The sequence below is a fragment of the Neophocaena asiaeorientalis genome, unplaced genomic scaffold (assembly GCF_003031525.2).
Source record: "Neophocaena asiaeorientalis asiaeorientalis breed wild unplaced genomic scaffold, Neophocaena_asiaeorientalis_V1.1 scaffold217, whole genome shotgun sequence".
Lineage (NCBI taxonomy): Eukaryota > Metazoa > Chordata > Mammalia > Artiodactyla > Phocoenidae > Neophocaena > Neophocaena asiaeorientalis.
This window is the reverse complement of record NW_020172293.1, coordinates 7,256,283-7,271,198: the sequence shown is the minus strand read 5'-3', so window position 1 is coordinate 7,271,198 and position 14,916 is coordinate 7,256,283. Positions and strand designations below refer to the sequence as shown.

Here is a 14,916-nt window from a genome sequence, read left to right as displayed (position 1 = left end):
CTCTCCAGTCACTCTGACTTCTTTGATCTACCTCAGGGCTTTTGTACTTGCTATTTCTTCTGCCTCCAGTAAGCTTCCTCTAAATATCTGCATGGCATTCTGCCTTATCATCTTTGTATCTTGGTTCACGTATTGCTTTCTCAGGCAGTCCGTTCCTGCTCACCCAAATTAAAATTGCAACCATCAACACCAGTACTCCTTACCTTGCTTCTTTGCTTAATTTTCTTTTCATAGCTCTTACCACTTTCTATTGTACTATTTATTTTGTTTCTTATCTCTCTCTTCAGACTACAATATAAGCTCCATTAGGGTAGGGATCTCGCTTGTTGTGTTCACTGCTATAACCTCATCTCCAGGAGTAGTGCCTGGAATTTAGTAGGTTCTGAATAATAATTATAATAAATATAATTAGTTAAAAATAATTATGATGATAATAATAATGATTTGTTGAATGAATGAATTCTCCATTTCCAAGCACTTTAAAATCAAGCTAGGAAGACAGACAGATAACTATATTATCTCACTACAAGACACAGATACCAAGAGTTATGGAAACAAAGAAAACTGATTTATTCTGCCTGGAAGTCTGGAGGCTTCACAATGAGGACAATGTTAGACCTGGGCATTGAAGAATGAATAGGTGTTTTCAGGTTTTAAGGGGCATTCTAGGAAAAAAAATAGCACAAACAAAGGCTTGGAAGCAGGAGTATTGTGACACTTGGAAACAACTGAGGAATCGGAGGGGTCTGGAGTTGGATATGCGTGTGTGTATTTAAAACAGGGATATTAGACTAAAATGTTAGGTTTGTCTAAAAGCGTTTAGTACTGTAACACATTTGGATTTTACTCTGTTGGCAGGGGAGAAACTTGGCAGTCTTTAGTAGAAGTATGATGAATCCAGGTGTGCATGTATGAAAGATAAACTTGGTGAACTGTGTAGAAGACTGAGGGTAAGTGGCAGGGAACGTAGTAAGAGGCTATTCATGACAGAGCAGATGAATAGCTGATCTAAAACATTCATCAAGGGCTCATATGGACAAATCTACTCAGTCACAAGGATAGCATCTAAATTGTTTGCCTATCTCTAAATGGCAAGGGAGAGAGGTCTGCGTAAATGTGGTTAACCCTTTAGACCAGAGAGATTGTTAGGAACGTTGGCTTTGTTAAACCTAAGCATTCTACACCTCCATCTATGTGAAAACTGCTTCTAATGTTTTTCATGGCCATTAAGCGAGGGTCTCAAAGCCTGAATCTCAAGCATCTTCTTGTGACGGTATTTTGTGAGCGAGAGCAGACATGGGCACTTACATTACTAAATGTTGACAAATTGTTTGGTTTTGAATTTGATCCTTGATTCGTCAGGCCTACTTGGCCTCTCTCAAGTGAACACCATGATCTGTGAATGATTTATGCCTCACTGATTTTATTCCATGCAATAATTTAAAAATTATTATTGAATGCCCACAACATTCACTTTATAAAGTACTACAAGGCATAAAAATACGACTAATACTGAGAGAAAAGCATTCGAGTCACAGTGCCTGTTTATCATTGCCTCAGCCCCATTACAAGCATCCCCATAATAAAGTGCTAGTAAAAACCTGTGGGCCTTGCAAATAATACTTGTAATAGGATTGCTTCTCTGGCAGTAAAACATCTGTGCTTATTTTAACTTTTTTTTTTTTTTTTTTTTTTTTCCCCCTTGGTGGGAGGGGGGGGCTTTGTTTTTTTTTTACTTTTTTTTTTTTTTTTTTTTTTGCCACGCTGTGTGGCATGTGGGATCTTAGTTTCCCAACCAGGGAATGAACCTGCACCCCCTGCAGTGGAAACGTGGAGTCTTAACCACTGGACCTCCAGGGAAGTCCTATATTAACTTCCTAAATCTGAGCTGAATCATTTCCAAAAGACACTCTTTTTGTTTTTGTTGTCTCTGAATGCTCTAAAATTTAGCGAGTGAAGTTGGATATAATAAGTTGTGTGTGTGTACTTATGTCCTGGCTAAGGCCCAGGACTGATAAGAAGCTAGGCTGCAACTAAGTGAGTACTAAGACCAAGATCATCCATGAGTTTTTAACTGACATAATACATTTATCCCTTTAGAGAGCACAAAATCTGGAAACAACCTTGTTTTGTTTTATAATGATAGATGCTATTTCTTAGTAATGATTTTTCTTTATTCAACATATGTATACATTAACAGTGAAGAAATGTAAAAACCCAGGCTTACTAGGAAACTGCATATATGAAAAATCCTCTAAAGTAAACATGATGATGAATGTTTCAAGTCCTAGCACTTGGAAAATTGGTGATCTAAAGCATCTGAGCCTGGATTGTAATCCCTCTGTGAGTTCATTTCACCCTGAGTGGTAGAACTCAATAAAATATACTTGACTAAATTCTGGACGCTGATGGTATTTCATTTTTGTGGGTGTTTTTAGCTTCACTGGACTTAGCCTTGTTCTAGGAGTGTAAATAAGTCTTCTCATATCCTTTTCAATCTTCATATTTCAGCTGCAGCATCCCTTCTCAGCTTCAGTGTCAGCTTCTCATTCTTCCTCCATCTTTCCCGGCACACGCTAGGTACTCTGAACTAAGACATTTCTTTTGGAATCCTGAACTTAGCTCTTTTCATCATTGCATAATACATGGCTGCAGATACTTCTCTTTTAGATTCATTTTCCTATAATCATTAAATTGAAAAGGCTCTGTATCCTATTGGGTACTTACTTTTGGTTTTATTTGGAAGAAAGCAATATGGTTCTAAAAAGTTAAGCAAAACATGTTTTCAGTTGTTATAAGTGTTCTGAAGAAATAGGAGGGTAGAGAAGACATATTTGCATTATTTTAGTCTAAACAGATAAAAAATGCTCTCCATAGAAAAGTGAACTTGCTTATTCATTTTCTTGTTCATTTGAGGAAAATGCTACAGTTTTATATTTTGTTTTGGGAGGACTTTTTGTATTTCCAATGAAATAAGTGGTCATTGGTGTGAGCAGATGATCATTGAGGAGGCTGCTAAATCCCAGTGGGGACGACCCAAGAATCAGCCTGTTTTTTTAAAAATTTCAGATATATTGAGGTATAACTGACACATAAAATTTTAAAATATTTAGAGTGGTGATTTGATCCATGTATATATTGTGAAAGGATTCCTCTATTGAGTTAATGAACACATCCATCACTTTATATATTTCTCTCTCTTGGTGAGAACGTTTAAGTTCTATTTTCTCGGGAGATTTTGATTATACAATACAGTATTATCAACTATTTTCATCATGTTTTATATTAGATCCTCAGATCTTATCCATCTTATAGCTGAAAGTTCATACCCTTTTACCAATCTGTCCCTATTTCCCACCTGCTCTCCCCACCCAGTCCCTGGCAAATACTTTTCTATTCTGTTTCTATGAGTATGACAAGTTTTAAGGCTGTTATGTCAAATGGAGAAGGTTGAAGCAAATGAACTGAAAGAGCTCTTTAAAAAAGCAAGTGATTCTGTAGACTAAGTCTTCCCCAGTAGTATTTCAATATCTAACTCTGGCCAAAAAATGTTTTGGTAGAATTTATCAGTATCAGATTTCCATTATCCATAGCTCATCCCAAGTGTTCTAGTCATGAACTGCTATATTAGAACAGTGCCTGGTGTGTTGTAAGCACTCAATAAAATATTCATTGAATGAATAATTTTGGAAGTGACATTTCTTACTTACTGTAAGCTAGGCATCATTCTAAGCATGGGAAATACGGTGGTATATAGCAGTACACGAATAAAACAGTTGGAGTACAGTGGGAATTCTTGTACTTTCCCTAGTGGAATTCATAAGCCATTAAACCATAGTCATCTCCCCAAAAGTGGATGTACTGGACTCTGACACTCCTCACAAATGTGACATTTTAGAGTGGCTACACTGAGATTATTTGCAGTCAGTGTGGTTTGTAAACTTTTATGGAAACAATCCAACTTAGTCCCTGGCATACTAAGGTACTTAAAGCAACTGAGATCTTTATTTTGTGTCTTAGGTGCTTGTCAGAGAGTCTGGTCTGGATTATACTATTCTTTTCTCTCAAAAGACAGATGAAGACACTTCATGTCTGAGAGTCATCATCTAAGGTTCTTCTCAACTGGTATTTCCACAGGTGGGTTGAGGGTATGCAGAGATACCAAGTCCTTGGTCTCCTGCAGTTGTAGATAGGCTTGTTCAAGCCCATTTGGAGGAAAACATGTGGGTCTGAAAAAGTCTCCAACGATCTGGTCCAAGGGATAAGTGTATCATGAATTTTCTGGATTTTCTAATGTAATACCACCAGAAAGTTCGATTGATGCTTTAGATGACATTAATTTTCTGTAGAAATTCCCACAAAAAATTACAAAATATGTCCTAAGGTTTTGTTTTTAGAAGATTGTTATTAAAAAAAAGCCACATGGACTAAATATTTAGCAATATTCATTATGTTGTTAAATATTCTTAATGAAGTTACTGGCAGGAGACTTTCTCTCTCCTGAAAATAAGAAACAAATTGGTAGCACTCATTTTCTTTCTTTTCCATTTCATGAATAATTTTATTATTTTTTGTGGGAAGCCAAATGTTAAGTTTTGTGCTTAACTGATGTATATCAAGAATTTAAAACTGATGTATATCAAGAATTAAAAAATATATTTTCTTCAAATGGCTAGCATTTTTTTGTGTGTGTATGTGGTACACGGGCCTCTCACTATTGTGGTCTCTCCCGTAGCGGAGCACAGGCTCTGGACGTGCAGGCTCAGTGGCCATGGCTCACGGGCCCAGCCGCTCCACGGCATGTGGGATCTTCCCGGAACCGGGGCACGAACCCGTGTCCCCTGCATCGGCAGGCAGACTCTCAACCACTGAGCCACCAGAGAAGCCCTGGCTAGCATTTTTATAATGGGAGTGTACCCTGAAGATTCCTTTAAAAATATGCTTTAAAGATTGCCATGGAAATGATAGGATTGAGAAAAATACCTATTTGGCTTTTTTCCCCCTTAGACCTTATAATGAAGCTACAAAACTCTGATATTTGCCAAGGGATAATATAAGAATGGATCTTTTCACATCTTTGAAAATATAAAAGCTGCTTGAAATATTTTCTATCCAAAAACCTTCTCGACTCCACATTTCCTACCAGGTCTTGTCCAATTTCTCTATGTCCTTCACGAGCAAACTTCTTTAAAATGGTAATGAGCACTTTCTGTTTTCTCATTCTCTACAAAACCCCCTCCAGCAGGGCCTTCTTCCTACATCATCCTACAGCTGTTTCTTATCCATGTCCTCCATGTTCCTAAATCCAGGGGTCAACTCGCAGTCCTCACCTTACTGATGCAGCAGCAGCATTTGACATCATCTGTTGCCCCTTCCTCTTTGAAACTGTGTCTGCCCTTGGTCACCAGAATATCATTCCCTTTTTATTTGTACCTACCTTACTGGACTACTGCTCCTCTGTTGTCTTTGTTGGATCCTACTCAGCTCTAAGACCTCAAATATTGGAGTCTCTCAGGGTATCGTGGTTGGATCTTTCCTCTTCTCTGTCTATATTCACTTAACTGACTTATCTCATCTTGACCCAGAGATCTGACTCAAATGTTATGTTTTTCCCTTAAGCCCCATATTTCAAATTATCATAAAATCTTGTCAGCTCTACTTTCAAAATATATTCTAATTTCGAGCTATCAATTAAATAATTTTAGTCCAAGCCTCTATCATCTCTCACCTGGACTGTTGCATCAGGTTTGTAATGTGTCTTCCGGATTCTCCTCTTGCTCTGTGCTCATCCACCCCAGTAACAGCTTACAAATTAACTACCAAGTGCTTACCATGGCAAGTAACATTCTCTATGAAATGGTCCTCACCTGCTTCTCTATCTGCATCTCTGGCCAATCTTGGCCTCACTCACTCACCTTCAGCCACTCTTGCGGCCCTGCGGCATCTCAATCATGCTAAGTGCCGTCGGCCTTGGCACACAGGGACGCTTCCGCCAGAAGCATTTATGCGCTCGCCTCATAGCTCACTCTCACTTCATTCAGGTTTTCTATATATAATGACACCTGATCCAAGAGTCCTTCCCTGAACCTTTATCAAACATATGAGCCCTGCCAGCATTTTAACTACTATCTGTCCTCTTACCTGCCTTTATTTTCCTTAGAGTACCTATCAGCATTACCTATTGATTCAGTTGATTGATCATTGCCTTTCTCCAGTAGAATGTAGGCTCCCTAAAAGCAGGGTTTACCACTCTCCCCGCCTTATTTTGCATTTATAGTCTCAGTGTTAGAAGAGTACCTGACCTGCAGCAGGTGCTCAATAATTTTTTTTTAATAAACTAAGAAATAGTAGATGGTTTTCAGTGTATTGGTATGGAAGTATTTGATTTTATTTAAAATCTATAAAATGCTGGTTGTGGCTCTACAATTAATCAACTCTGACTCTTTACCTCTTTGCTCCTTTACTGAGCTCATACAGGGTAATGGAAGATTCATTCTAAATGGGCTTTGCTAGAAGACTCTCTTCCTGCTTGGAGTTCTACTGGAAAATTGATCCACTGCTATCGAGAAACATGATTTTTGTGAAATTTCCTCTGCAACACCACTGAAGATCTCTCCCACTCCAACAGTGATAGATCAGGGATTGAACAAGATCAGCACCCTTTGGTCACTTCTTCACAAGAGGAGGATTTATTTTCAACTCCATCTAATTATTTTCTGGAACCTTCTTTTGTAGAATCATTACTGTGTTATTTTATGGGAAGATGCTGGGGGTAAACTGCTCTAAAGCAAGGATATATTGAAAATATTTCCTCTGTGGTCAGATTGCCCAAATTTGACTTTGGAGTCAATATTTTTTATTGGATATTTAGTGCTTATTAAAATCACTTGCAGCAAAAATAAAATGTCAATCAGAGGCATACATTATACTGCTAGAAATTCAAGATTTCATAGGATTTTTGTGATGTATGGTACGATATGACAGAAATTAAATTGAATATGCCATTTCAAATAAATCCTGAGGATGGAAAAATATAGATAATTTTTAATATTTGCTAAAAATATATTATTCTCTAGCAGTGAATGCCACAGTCAAAATACATAACTAATTTTAAGCTAGACCCCAAATGAGTAAATGCATATAAAATTTCAAATGGTGGTATGCACAGTAAAAAACAAACAAATAAAAACTAAAAGAACACTGTAAGCAGACCTGTTTTATATAAGGTGGTCATAGACAATCTTCCAAGTCTGAGATATTAGAATCAAGACCTGAAGGGGAGGAGGGAACAGCCTGCAGGTCTGTGGAAGAAGAACTTCCAGGTGAAATAATAGCAAGTGCCAAGGTGTAGAGGTGGAGACATCCTGGGTATTGTCCAGGGAAGCAATGAAGCAGATGTGTTAGGGAAGAGTGAATGGGGTCAGGAGTGGTGTTAGATGAGTTAAGGAGGGTGGTGGGGGTGTAGGTGGTGTAGGACTTTTAGACCACTCTTACTTAGTGTGAGATTAGAATCCAAGACAGGGTTTCCACTGGAGGAGAAATGGGGTCAGGTTTCCTTTAAGGGAATGACTCTGAAGTGAGGAAAACTGACTGTACAAAGAGACAATATAAAATGAGAAGGAAAAAAGGAAAACCAGTTAGCAATCTCTGTACAAAAGAGAGGCAACTTTAGCTTGGAGACAGTAGAGGTGGTCAGATTCAGGATCTATTTAGAAGCTGATAGGTCTTCTGATGGACTGAATGATGTTAAGTGAGAAGACAACCATGACTGAGACTTCTTGCTTGAGCAACTGGTCAGAGGGGATTGCCATTTATTGAGATACAAAACTGTGTGGGAGGAGCCACTTTCTGGTTCATTTTGAGTTCATTTTTGAATATGGTATAAGGTAAGGGACCAATCTTATGCTTTTGTGGATATCCAGTTTTCTCAGCACCATTTGCGGGAAAGACTGTCCTTTCTCCATTGAATGGTCTTGGAAGTCTTGTCGACGCCATTTGACCACATTTATTTCTGGGCTCTCTTCTGTGCCACTGGAGTACATGTCTGTCTTTATGCCAGTACCACACTGTTTTGATTACTGTCCCTTTACACTAAGTTTTGAAATCAGGAAGTGTGAGAACTCCAATTTTGTTCTTCTTTTTCAAAATTGTTGTTTATATGTGCACAACATTGTGTAAGTTTTATATATATATCTGTATATATAACATTATATCTAACGCTGTGTCGGTTTAAGGTGTACACTATGATGATCTGATACCTGTATATACTGTGAAATGATTACTTCAGTATGGTTAGTTCATATAATTTGATGCTATTTTATTTATTTTTGGTATTATTTATTTTGATCCTTTCAGGATCTTAGTTCCCTGACCAGGGATCAAACCCAGGCCCTGGCAGTGGAAGCTCAGAGTCCTAACCACCAGACCACCAGGGAATTCCCAATGTTATTTTAAATATGAATTGTTTTCTTAATTTCCTTTTGAGGTTGTTCCTTGTTATTAAATAGAAATAAACTAATTTTGGGTGAATCCTTCCCCCCCCACCATATAGTATCTCTTAATATCCAGTGAAAGTAGTGTTCTGAAGAGCACAGTTTGAAAAATACTGCCCAAAGGGATATCCTAATTTTTATTGTTGTTGCAGAGTCTTTCTTTGAACCTATTTGCTTTTTCACATTATTTGGAGAACTTTCCTTATGTAATTTTTAACATTTATGATGAATCATGTTCTTATTTATATTGAAGGAAAAAACCCTACAGAATTTGAATAATGCCCATAGTCCAATGAAAGTTAATTTATCCATCTGCCAGAACTCCCTATTTATTTACATTTCACTAATTCAAGGGATGAAGTTCAAATTTAAATTCTATTGCATGTGAACTATATGACTTTGGACATCCTGCTTCATGATTCTGAGCTTAAGCTTTCTAAACCTGTACGACAGAGTAACAGCATCAGGCTTATTTTTGTTATAATCAAAAAGTATACATATGTGTATGTCACTTTAGAGAGTGTTTCCGGTTGGGGAATGAAGAATGTGGATTGTATTTAGACTTTGATCTTTATGTTCTAAGTTATGGTATTAAACTTTAAAAAACTTGCTTTATACCCTAAAAAATGAAGACGTATATGCAGATCATATGGTCTAATAATACCATTCATTCATTTCTATTATTTAGGCTTGAGAGTGTTACTACACTTATTAATTTCTCTGATACGGTCTGACAAACTGATGTTTGAAAGCACAAAAGTGAGTGGTACTTTCTGAGGTGGGGGAGTTAGATGAGACATTTCTAAACATGATTTCTAGGAAACAATGTTTGAACAAACTAGTAAGTGAAAAGGAGTCAGGTCCTTGCTTTGTGGTAGCAATATTCCCTTCTCTTCATTATAAAATGCAATCATTTAATTTTATTTATTTATTTTGGCTGCACCACATGGCTTGCAGGATCTTAGTATAGTACCCTGACCAGGGACTGAGCCCGGGACCCCTGCAGCTCAAGTGCAGAGTCCTAACCACTGGACCACCAGGGAATTCCCCACCATCATTTTAACACAGCCCAACATACTGTGTAAGAATAAACTCATTAATAAGGATAAAACACCATTGAAATCATTGACCGAAGAGGCTTTACCTGAGATCTTTTATTTCCCTTATTCAAAATTGTGGAATAGATTTGCCCCCAAAGATTGTAATTATTCTTGTCTTTAATCTCAGTTCTCTGGAGAATTTTAAACTAACTTCTCATCACTAGCCTCAGAGGTGGCATTGCTGTTATCTCCACGGTGATAACATGCTTTCTGCTACACAGAATATAGTTGCTGTTATTTCTCAAAGGGCTTACTTCCCAAGCAGGAGAGTCCATTCTAGTGTAAAAGGTTCTAAAGGAGAAATGTCAGCAGTGTGTGGTTTCTTATTTCTTAACTCTGGTTGGAGGTAGGAAGAAGAGGAAAGAGATTCTGGTTCCCTGAGAAGTCACTGTTATCAGAGGTGGTGCATGTGTCCAGGTGCCGTCCCTGTGTTTCTGAGGTGCCTGGTGTCCTGCAGGCAGCTCTGTCCCTTGCTCAGCCTCAGTGAGACGGCAGGATTCCATATCATCGCTTCATCCCACCCGCCAAAACCCTCAGTCCCAGAAGGGTCCCCACAGTCGCTTGTCTCTCTGTCAAAACCACAGATGCTCAAGGATCCATTCATCCTTTCCTTCTTTTATTTGTTGACTTACTCACTTGCTCATCAACATGTATGTACTGAGCACAACGTGTAAGGCATTTCTGGGGATACAGAGATGAAAAAAAATTTATGTTTTCAAGGGAATCTCAGTCTATTGAGCTGATACACAAATAGGTAATTCAACTCCAATATGATTATTGTCAGAGCACAGAGGAAGGATACCTTATCCGTGAGGTGGAGGGAGAAGGTTACACTTGAGATTAAAAGACAAACGCACTTTTTCCAATTTAAGGAGTAAAGTTTGAAATTCCAGGCACAGGGGACATCGCACGCGAAAGCACAGGGCCATGGCACCAGGCAGTTTGCTATTGTTGCTGGAGGATGGACGATGCTCCGGCTGTTTACACTGAGTCTCTGCTGCGGGTTGCCAGGCTGCTGGGAATTGAGCCTCATGTCTTAGCAGATGGCAGGGTTGGGTGGTTCCTGTCCAGCTCCACTTTCAGAAAGTGGCCATTATCCTGCCCTTGATTACCTTACATGCATCTCCTGGAGTGATCAGACTTTTTACTATGACTTTCTTGGCCTCTGCCTCACTTGATGATCTGCATGTCTCTTTCAACAACTCACTGAGATAAAATCTTTACCGCTGGTGGGGCTAGCTAAGCCTTCCCACATTTACAGCTCTGCGATTACTCCCTGCAGGCCTCCTGTGAGGCTGCATGTCCTCCTTATCTTCCCATAATGGCCAGTTGGTGGAGAGTCCCCTCTTTCAACTTCCATCTGGGTCTTCACAGGGATAGAAAAAGAGATTGTTCCAGAAATAAGTTATAGTTCAACACTTTTAAGAGAGTAGAGGACATAAAGGAGTATAAATGGCCAAGAGGAAAATAAAACAGTAAACAGTAGTAAAGAAGAGAAAATAAACACTAAAAATAGTAGAGTGGTATAGTCTTAATATATATTATTGAAATACATATAATTAAAGTGGTGGCTCCAAAGCCTTCTAGGAAGGGATGTGGCTACATTGGTTGTCTGGACAGAGGGATAGCAATTATGGCTTAGAACATGTAGTTTACGATAATGGTTTTAAAAAACATTCCGTATCTATTAATTCTTTACACAAACCCTCCACCATAAGAGTCCTCAAGTATAAAAATAATTTTGGCTTTATCTGTCATTTACCTTTATGGTACAATCTGATACCCTAGCAAATTAGGGATGTCCTGAAAAGAGCTGCTAAGGGTATGATGTGGGAAGACACTGGGAGGGGCTTGCTGGGAGGAGGAAGTGTTGTGTCAACATCCCTGAGGCTTCAGATTAGAGAGAATGCAGACATTCTTTAGGTGGCTTGCTGGGACTTGTTGAGGTGGAACTTTTCCCCAGTGTTCTGCAGGGGCTGGGGACAAGGCACTGACGGAACCCCAAGGTGCTGGCTTCACAATACACAAACTTCTAATCCATTTGCTCAAATACAATCCAAGTAATGGAAAGAAAAAAAAATCAGACAATCTAGTCATTGGACAGCAATAAGTTAAAGTAGTCACAATGTTGCCACTGGAGTCACAGCCTCACACCTTTGACAGGGATTAGTGTACCATTTCTAGGTGAAATCCAGGCCACTGGGAATTCCCTACAGGACACCAAGACAGCTGCTAGGGTTCATAGTCGCCATGTTTGCTCTAATATATTCCTCTTGCTCCAAAGACAAAACTTGGGTAATCAACTAGTGAATTCTATGCAATTTTTCATGAGTTTCCCGCAGAGTTTCCCCCCTTTTTTTTTCAGTTACCAGATACTAATATGCTAATATGATGATGTTGGCTTAGATGGGGATCATAAATATTCAAATCAGTTCCATGAGTGCTTGTTATGTGCCTGGCTGTTGCTCCAATAAAAGATGAGTAAAACACAGTCCTGATCCTCAGAGAAGCAGGCTAATTGTTTGAGAGGAATGCTAAAAATGAGGTATGACGTTGTCTCACATTTATATCAGAATTATACCCTCAAATACTGAAATTCAGGGCAGTGTATGACAAAGGACCCAAATGAGCATCCCAGATAAGGAATTTTAGTATTTATGTATGGGTAGCAGGTCACATTCACATGGATTCACAGTAATACAGGAAGTACTGGTGAACTAGTTGTGTCAACAAGAACAGAAATGATCAGGAAAAAAAGAAGCTAACAGGTAGCACTTGTTTTTTTTTTTTTTTTGTTCTTTTTCTTTTTTTTTCAACTCTGGTTCTGTTCCTCATCCCGTGTCCCCATCTCAATGACACTGCCTGCGGTTACCCAAGCTAAGAAATGAAATCAGCCCCATCTCTCCTTTCCTCACGTCCACTTTAACTCCTATTAATTCTAGCTCGATAATATGCCATATCCCTCCCTCCCCTCTAATCCCTCAAGGCTTCTTTGTGGCCTTGGAACCTTTAACCTGGCTTCCAGGGTCCTTAGTGGTCTGTCTCCTGCCAACGTCCTTGCTTGTTGTCCCTACCTTCCACCCTACAGGACATCTGCTGCTCTAACAAGTCTGGCATGTGGGTTCAGGGGTTCTCTCCATACGTCCTCAACCCCAACTCTCTTGACCTTAAGACCAGCTTAAATGCCACCTCTGAGAAGAGCCTCTCTCAACTCCAAGATTGCATTGAAGACCTCTCCTATCCAACAACTCCCCCATTAGAGCTCCAATGATAAGGGACTGCACTTGCCTGTGTACTTGTCCCCACTGTGCCATTCACTGGCTGTCAGTACCTATTTACTCACCTGCAGAAATGGAGGTAAAAGAGTTACCTAACTTTGGGATGCTTTGAGGATGAAAATGAGCTAATAATAATGTAGCACTGAAGTTCTTTAACCTAGTGCGAAAGTTTCCACTACTGCTTCTCTTTACTAGACTGAGTTCCATGAGGTTCATGCCGGCTCACTCAAAGCTCTGCAGAATGCACTGCCTGTTGATCACCAACGCGCTAAATTAATGGACCCTTTTAGGTCTGAGGTCATGAAGACCTAACCAAGAGCCAAGCATGGAATGACTCCACACACACACAAAACCAGTTCCTGGAACACTTTTGGGCTTATAGCCCCACTTGACTCCATGACAATTCACCTAAATCACCTAAGCCTGGGGAGACCCCCCAACTTTCCTCCTAATTCACACCCCACCCACTTCATTCACAGGCACGGGTGGGATGAGGATATAATACTTTATTCACTCTAACACGGGCCGAGGGGATGTAATGAGGGGGAGGTGGGCGCGTTTCCAGGGACCCCAGTAGGGGATCCTCCCTGTCTCCCAGTTCCAGGGCAGCCAGGGCCGCCGTCCCACCCTATCTGAGACGCAGATGGCAGGGCAGGGATTTGTCCAGGTTAACGCAGGCCCAGGTCGGGATACCAGCGTGGCCCTCCCCAATTCGCACCCCGCGGAGACAAGAATGGTGGTTCAACTGCACTCACAATCTGGGCAGCGCTCGGCGGCAGTGCCTCAGGCAGGTAGCTTGAAGTCCCGGCCGCAGCCCGCGCAGATACAGAGATGGCGCCGCATGTGCGTGTGACGGTGGCTGACGAAATGCGAGCTGAGGCGGAAGCGCCGGCGGCACTCGACACGTGGGTAGGGCTGCTCGCCTGTGTGCGTGCGCGCATGCTCCTCCAGGTTGGAGTGGTGGCCAAAGCCGAGGCCACACACAGGGCAGGAGCGAAGCTTCTCGCCCCTGTGCACGCGCCGGTACTTGGCCAGCGCCGAGCTCTGGGCGAAGGGCGTGCTGCAGTCGGCGCATGCGTATGGCCGCTCGCCCGTGTGCGTGCGTCGGTGGCGCGCCAGACACCAACTGCCGCCTAAGTCGCGTCCGCAGTCCGGGCACGAGTACGGCTTCTCGCCCCTGTGCACGCGCAGGTGCTGTGCGTAGTTGGAGCTCTGCGCGAAGTGGCGGCCGCAGCGTACGGCTTCTCGCCCGTGGGGTGACGGCGGTGCTGCCGCAGGTTTGAGGCGGCCGAGAAGCGCTTGTCGCATTCCGGGCGTTCGTAAGGCCCCTCGCCCGTATGGGTGTGGCTGTGTTTGGTCTGGGCCGACTTCTGCGAGAAGCACCAGCCGCACTCGGTGCACGCAAAGGGCCGCTCGCCTGTGTGTATGTGGGCGTGTTTGGCCAATGTGGAGCGGCGCGACAAGGCACGGCGTCCCAGCACGCATGTAAGTGCGCCGGGTATGCCAACGGGGCTGGCGCCTCGCTCGGGACCTCCTTGTTGTCCATGGGGATCTTGAGTTTCACCACTTAATACTTCTCTTCACCCTCATCCTCCTCACCCTTCACCAGCAGCACCATCTCTTCTTGCATCCCTTCCTCCTCCTCCTCCTCTGTCTGCTGTTCACCAGCCATCTCGGTGTCCAGCCGCAGCTTCGGGCGCTCGCGCTGCCCCAGGCCAGGGCGCTGGGCCCACGTAGCACTTGTGATGTGGCAGACACTTTTCTAAGTTCTTTACTTTGGGGACTTACCTGGTGATTCAGTGGTTAAGACTCCACTTTCCCAATGCAGGGGGCACAGTTTCAATCCCTGGTCGGGGAATTAAGATCCCGCATGCCACATGAGGCAGCCAAACAATGAATAAAACAAGTTATTTACTTTATTACATTACTCATTTATTCCTTGCAAAAACTCTCTATGGGGTATGTACTATTATAATCATCCATGACAGTAGTCTGTGCTCTTAACTGCTAAATCCCATTGCCTCTCTCTCCAGTGGGTACGAGGCG

General features: G+C 41.5%; 1 pseudogene; it reads right to left on the bottom strand.

The window, feature by feature from the left end:
* Positions 1 to 13,611: 13,611 nt before the first annotated feature.
* On the bottom strand, positions 13,612 to 14,542 carry LOC112413411 (zinc finger protein 771 pseudogene; annotated as a pseudogene).
* Positions 14,543 to 14,916: the final 374 nt, after the last annotated feature.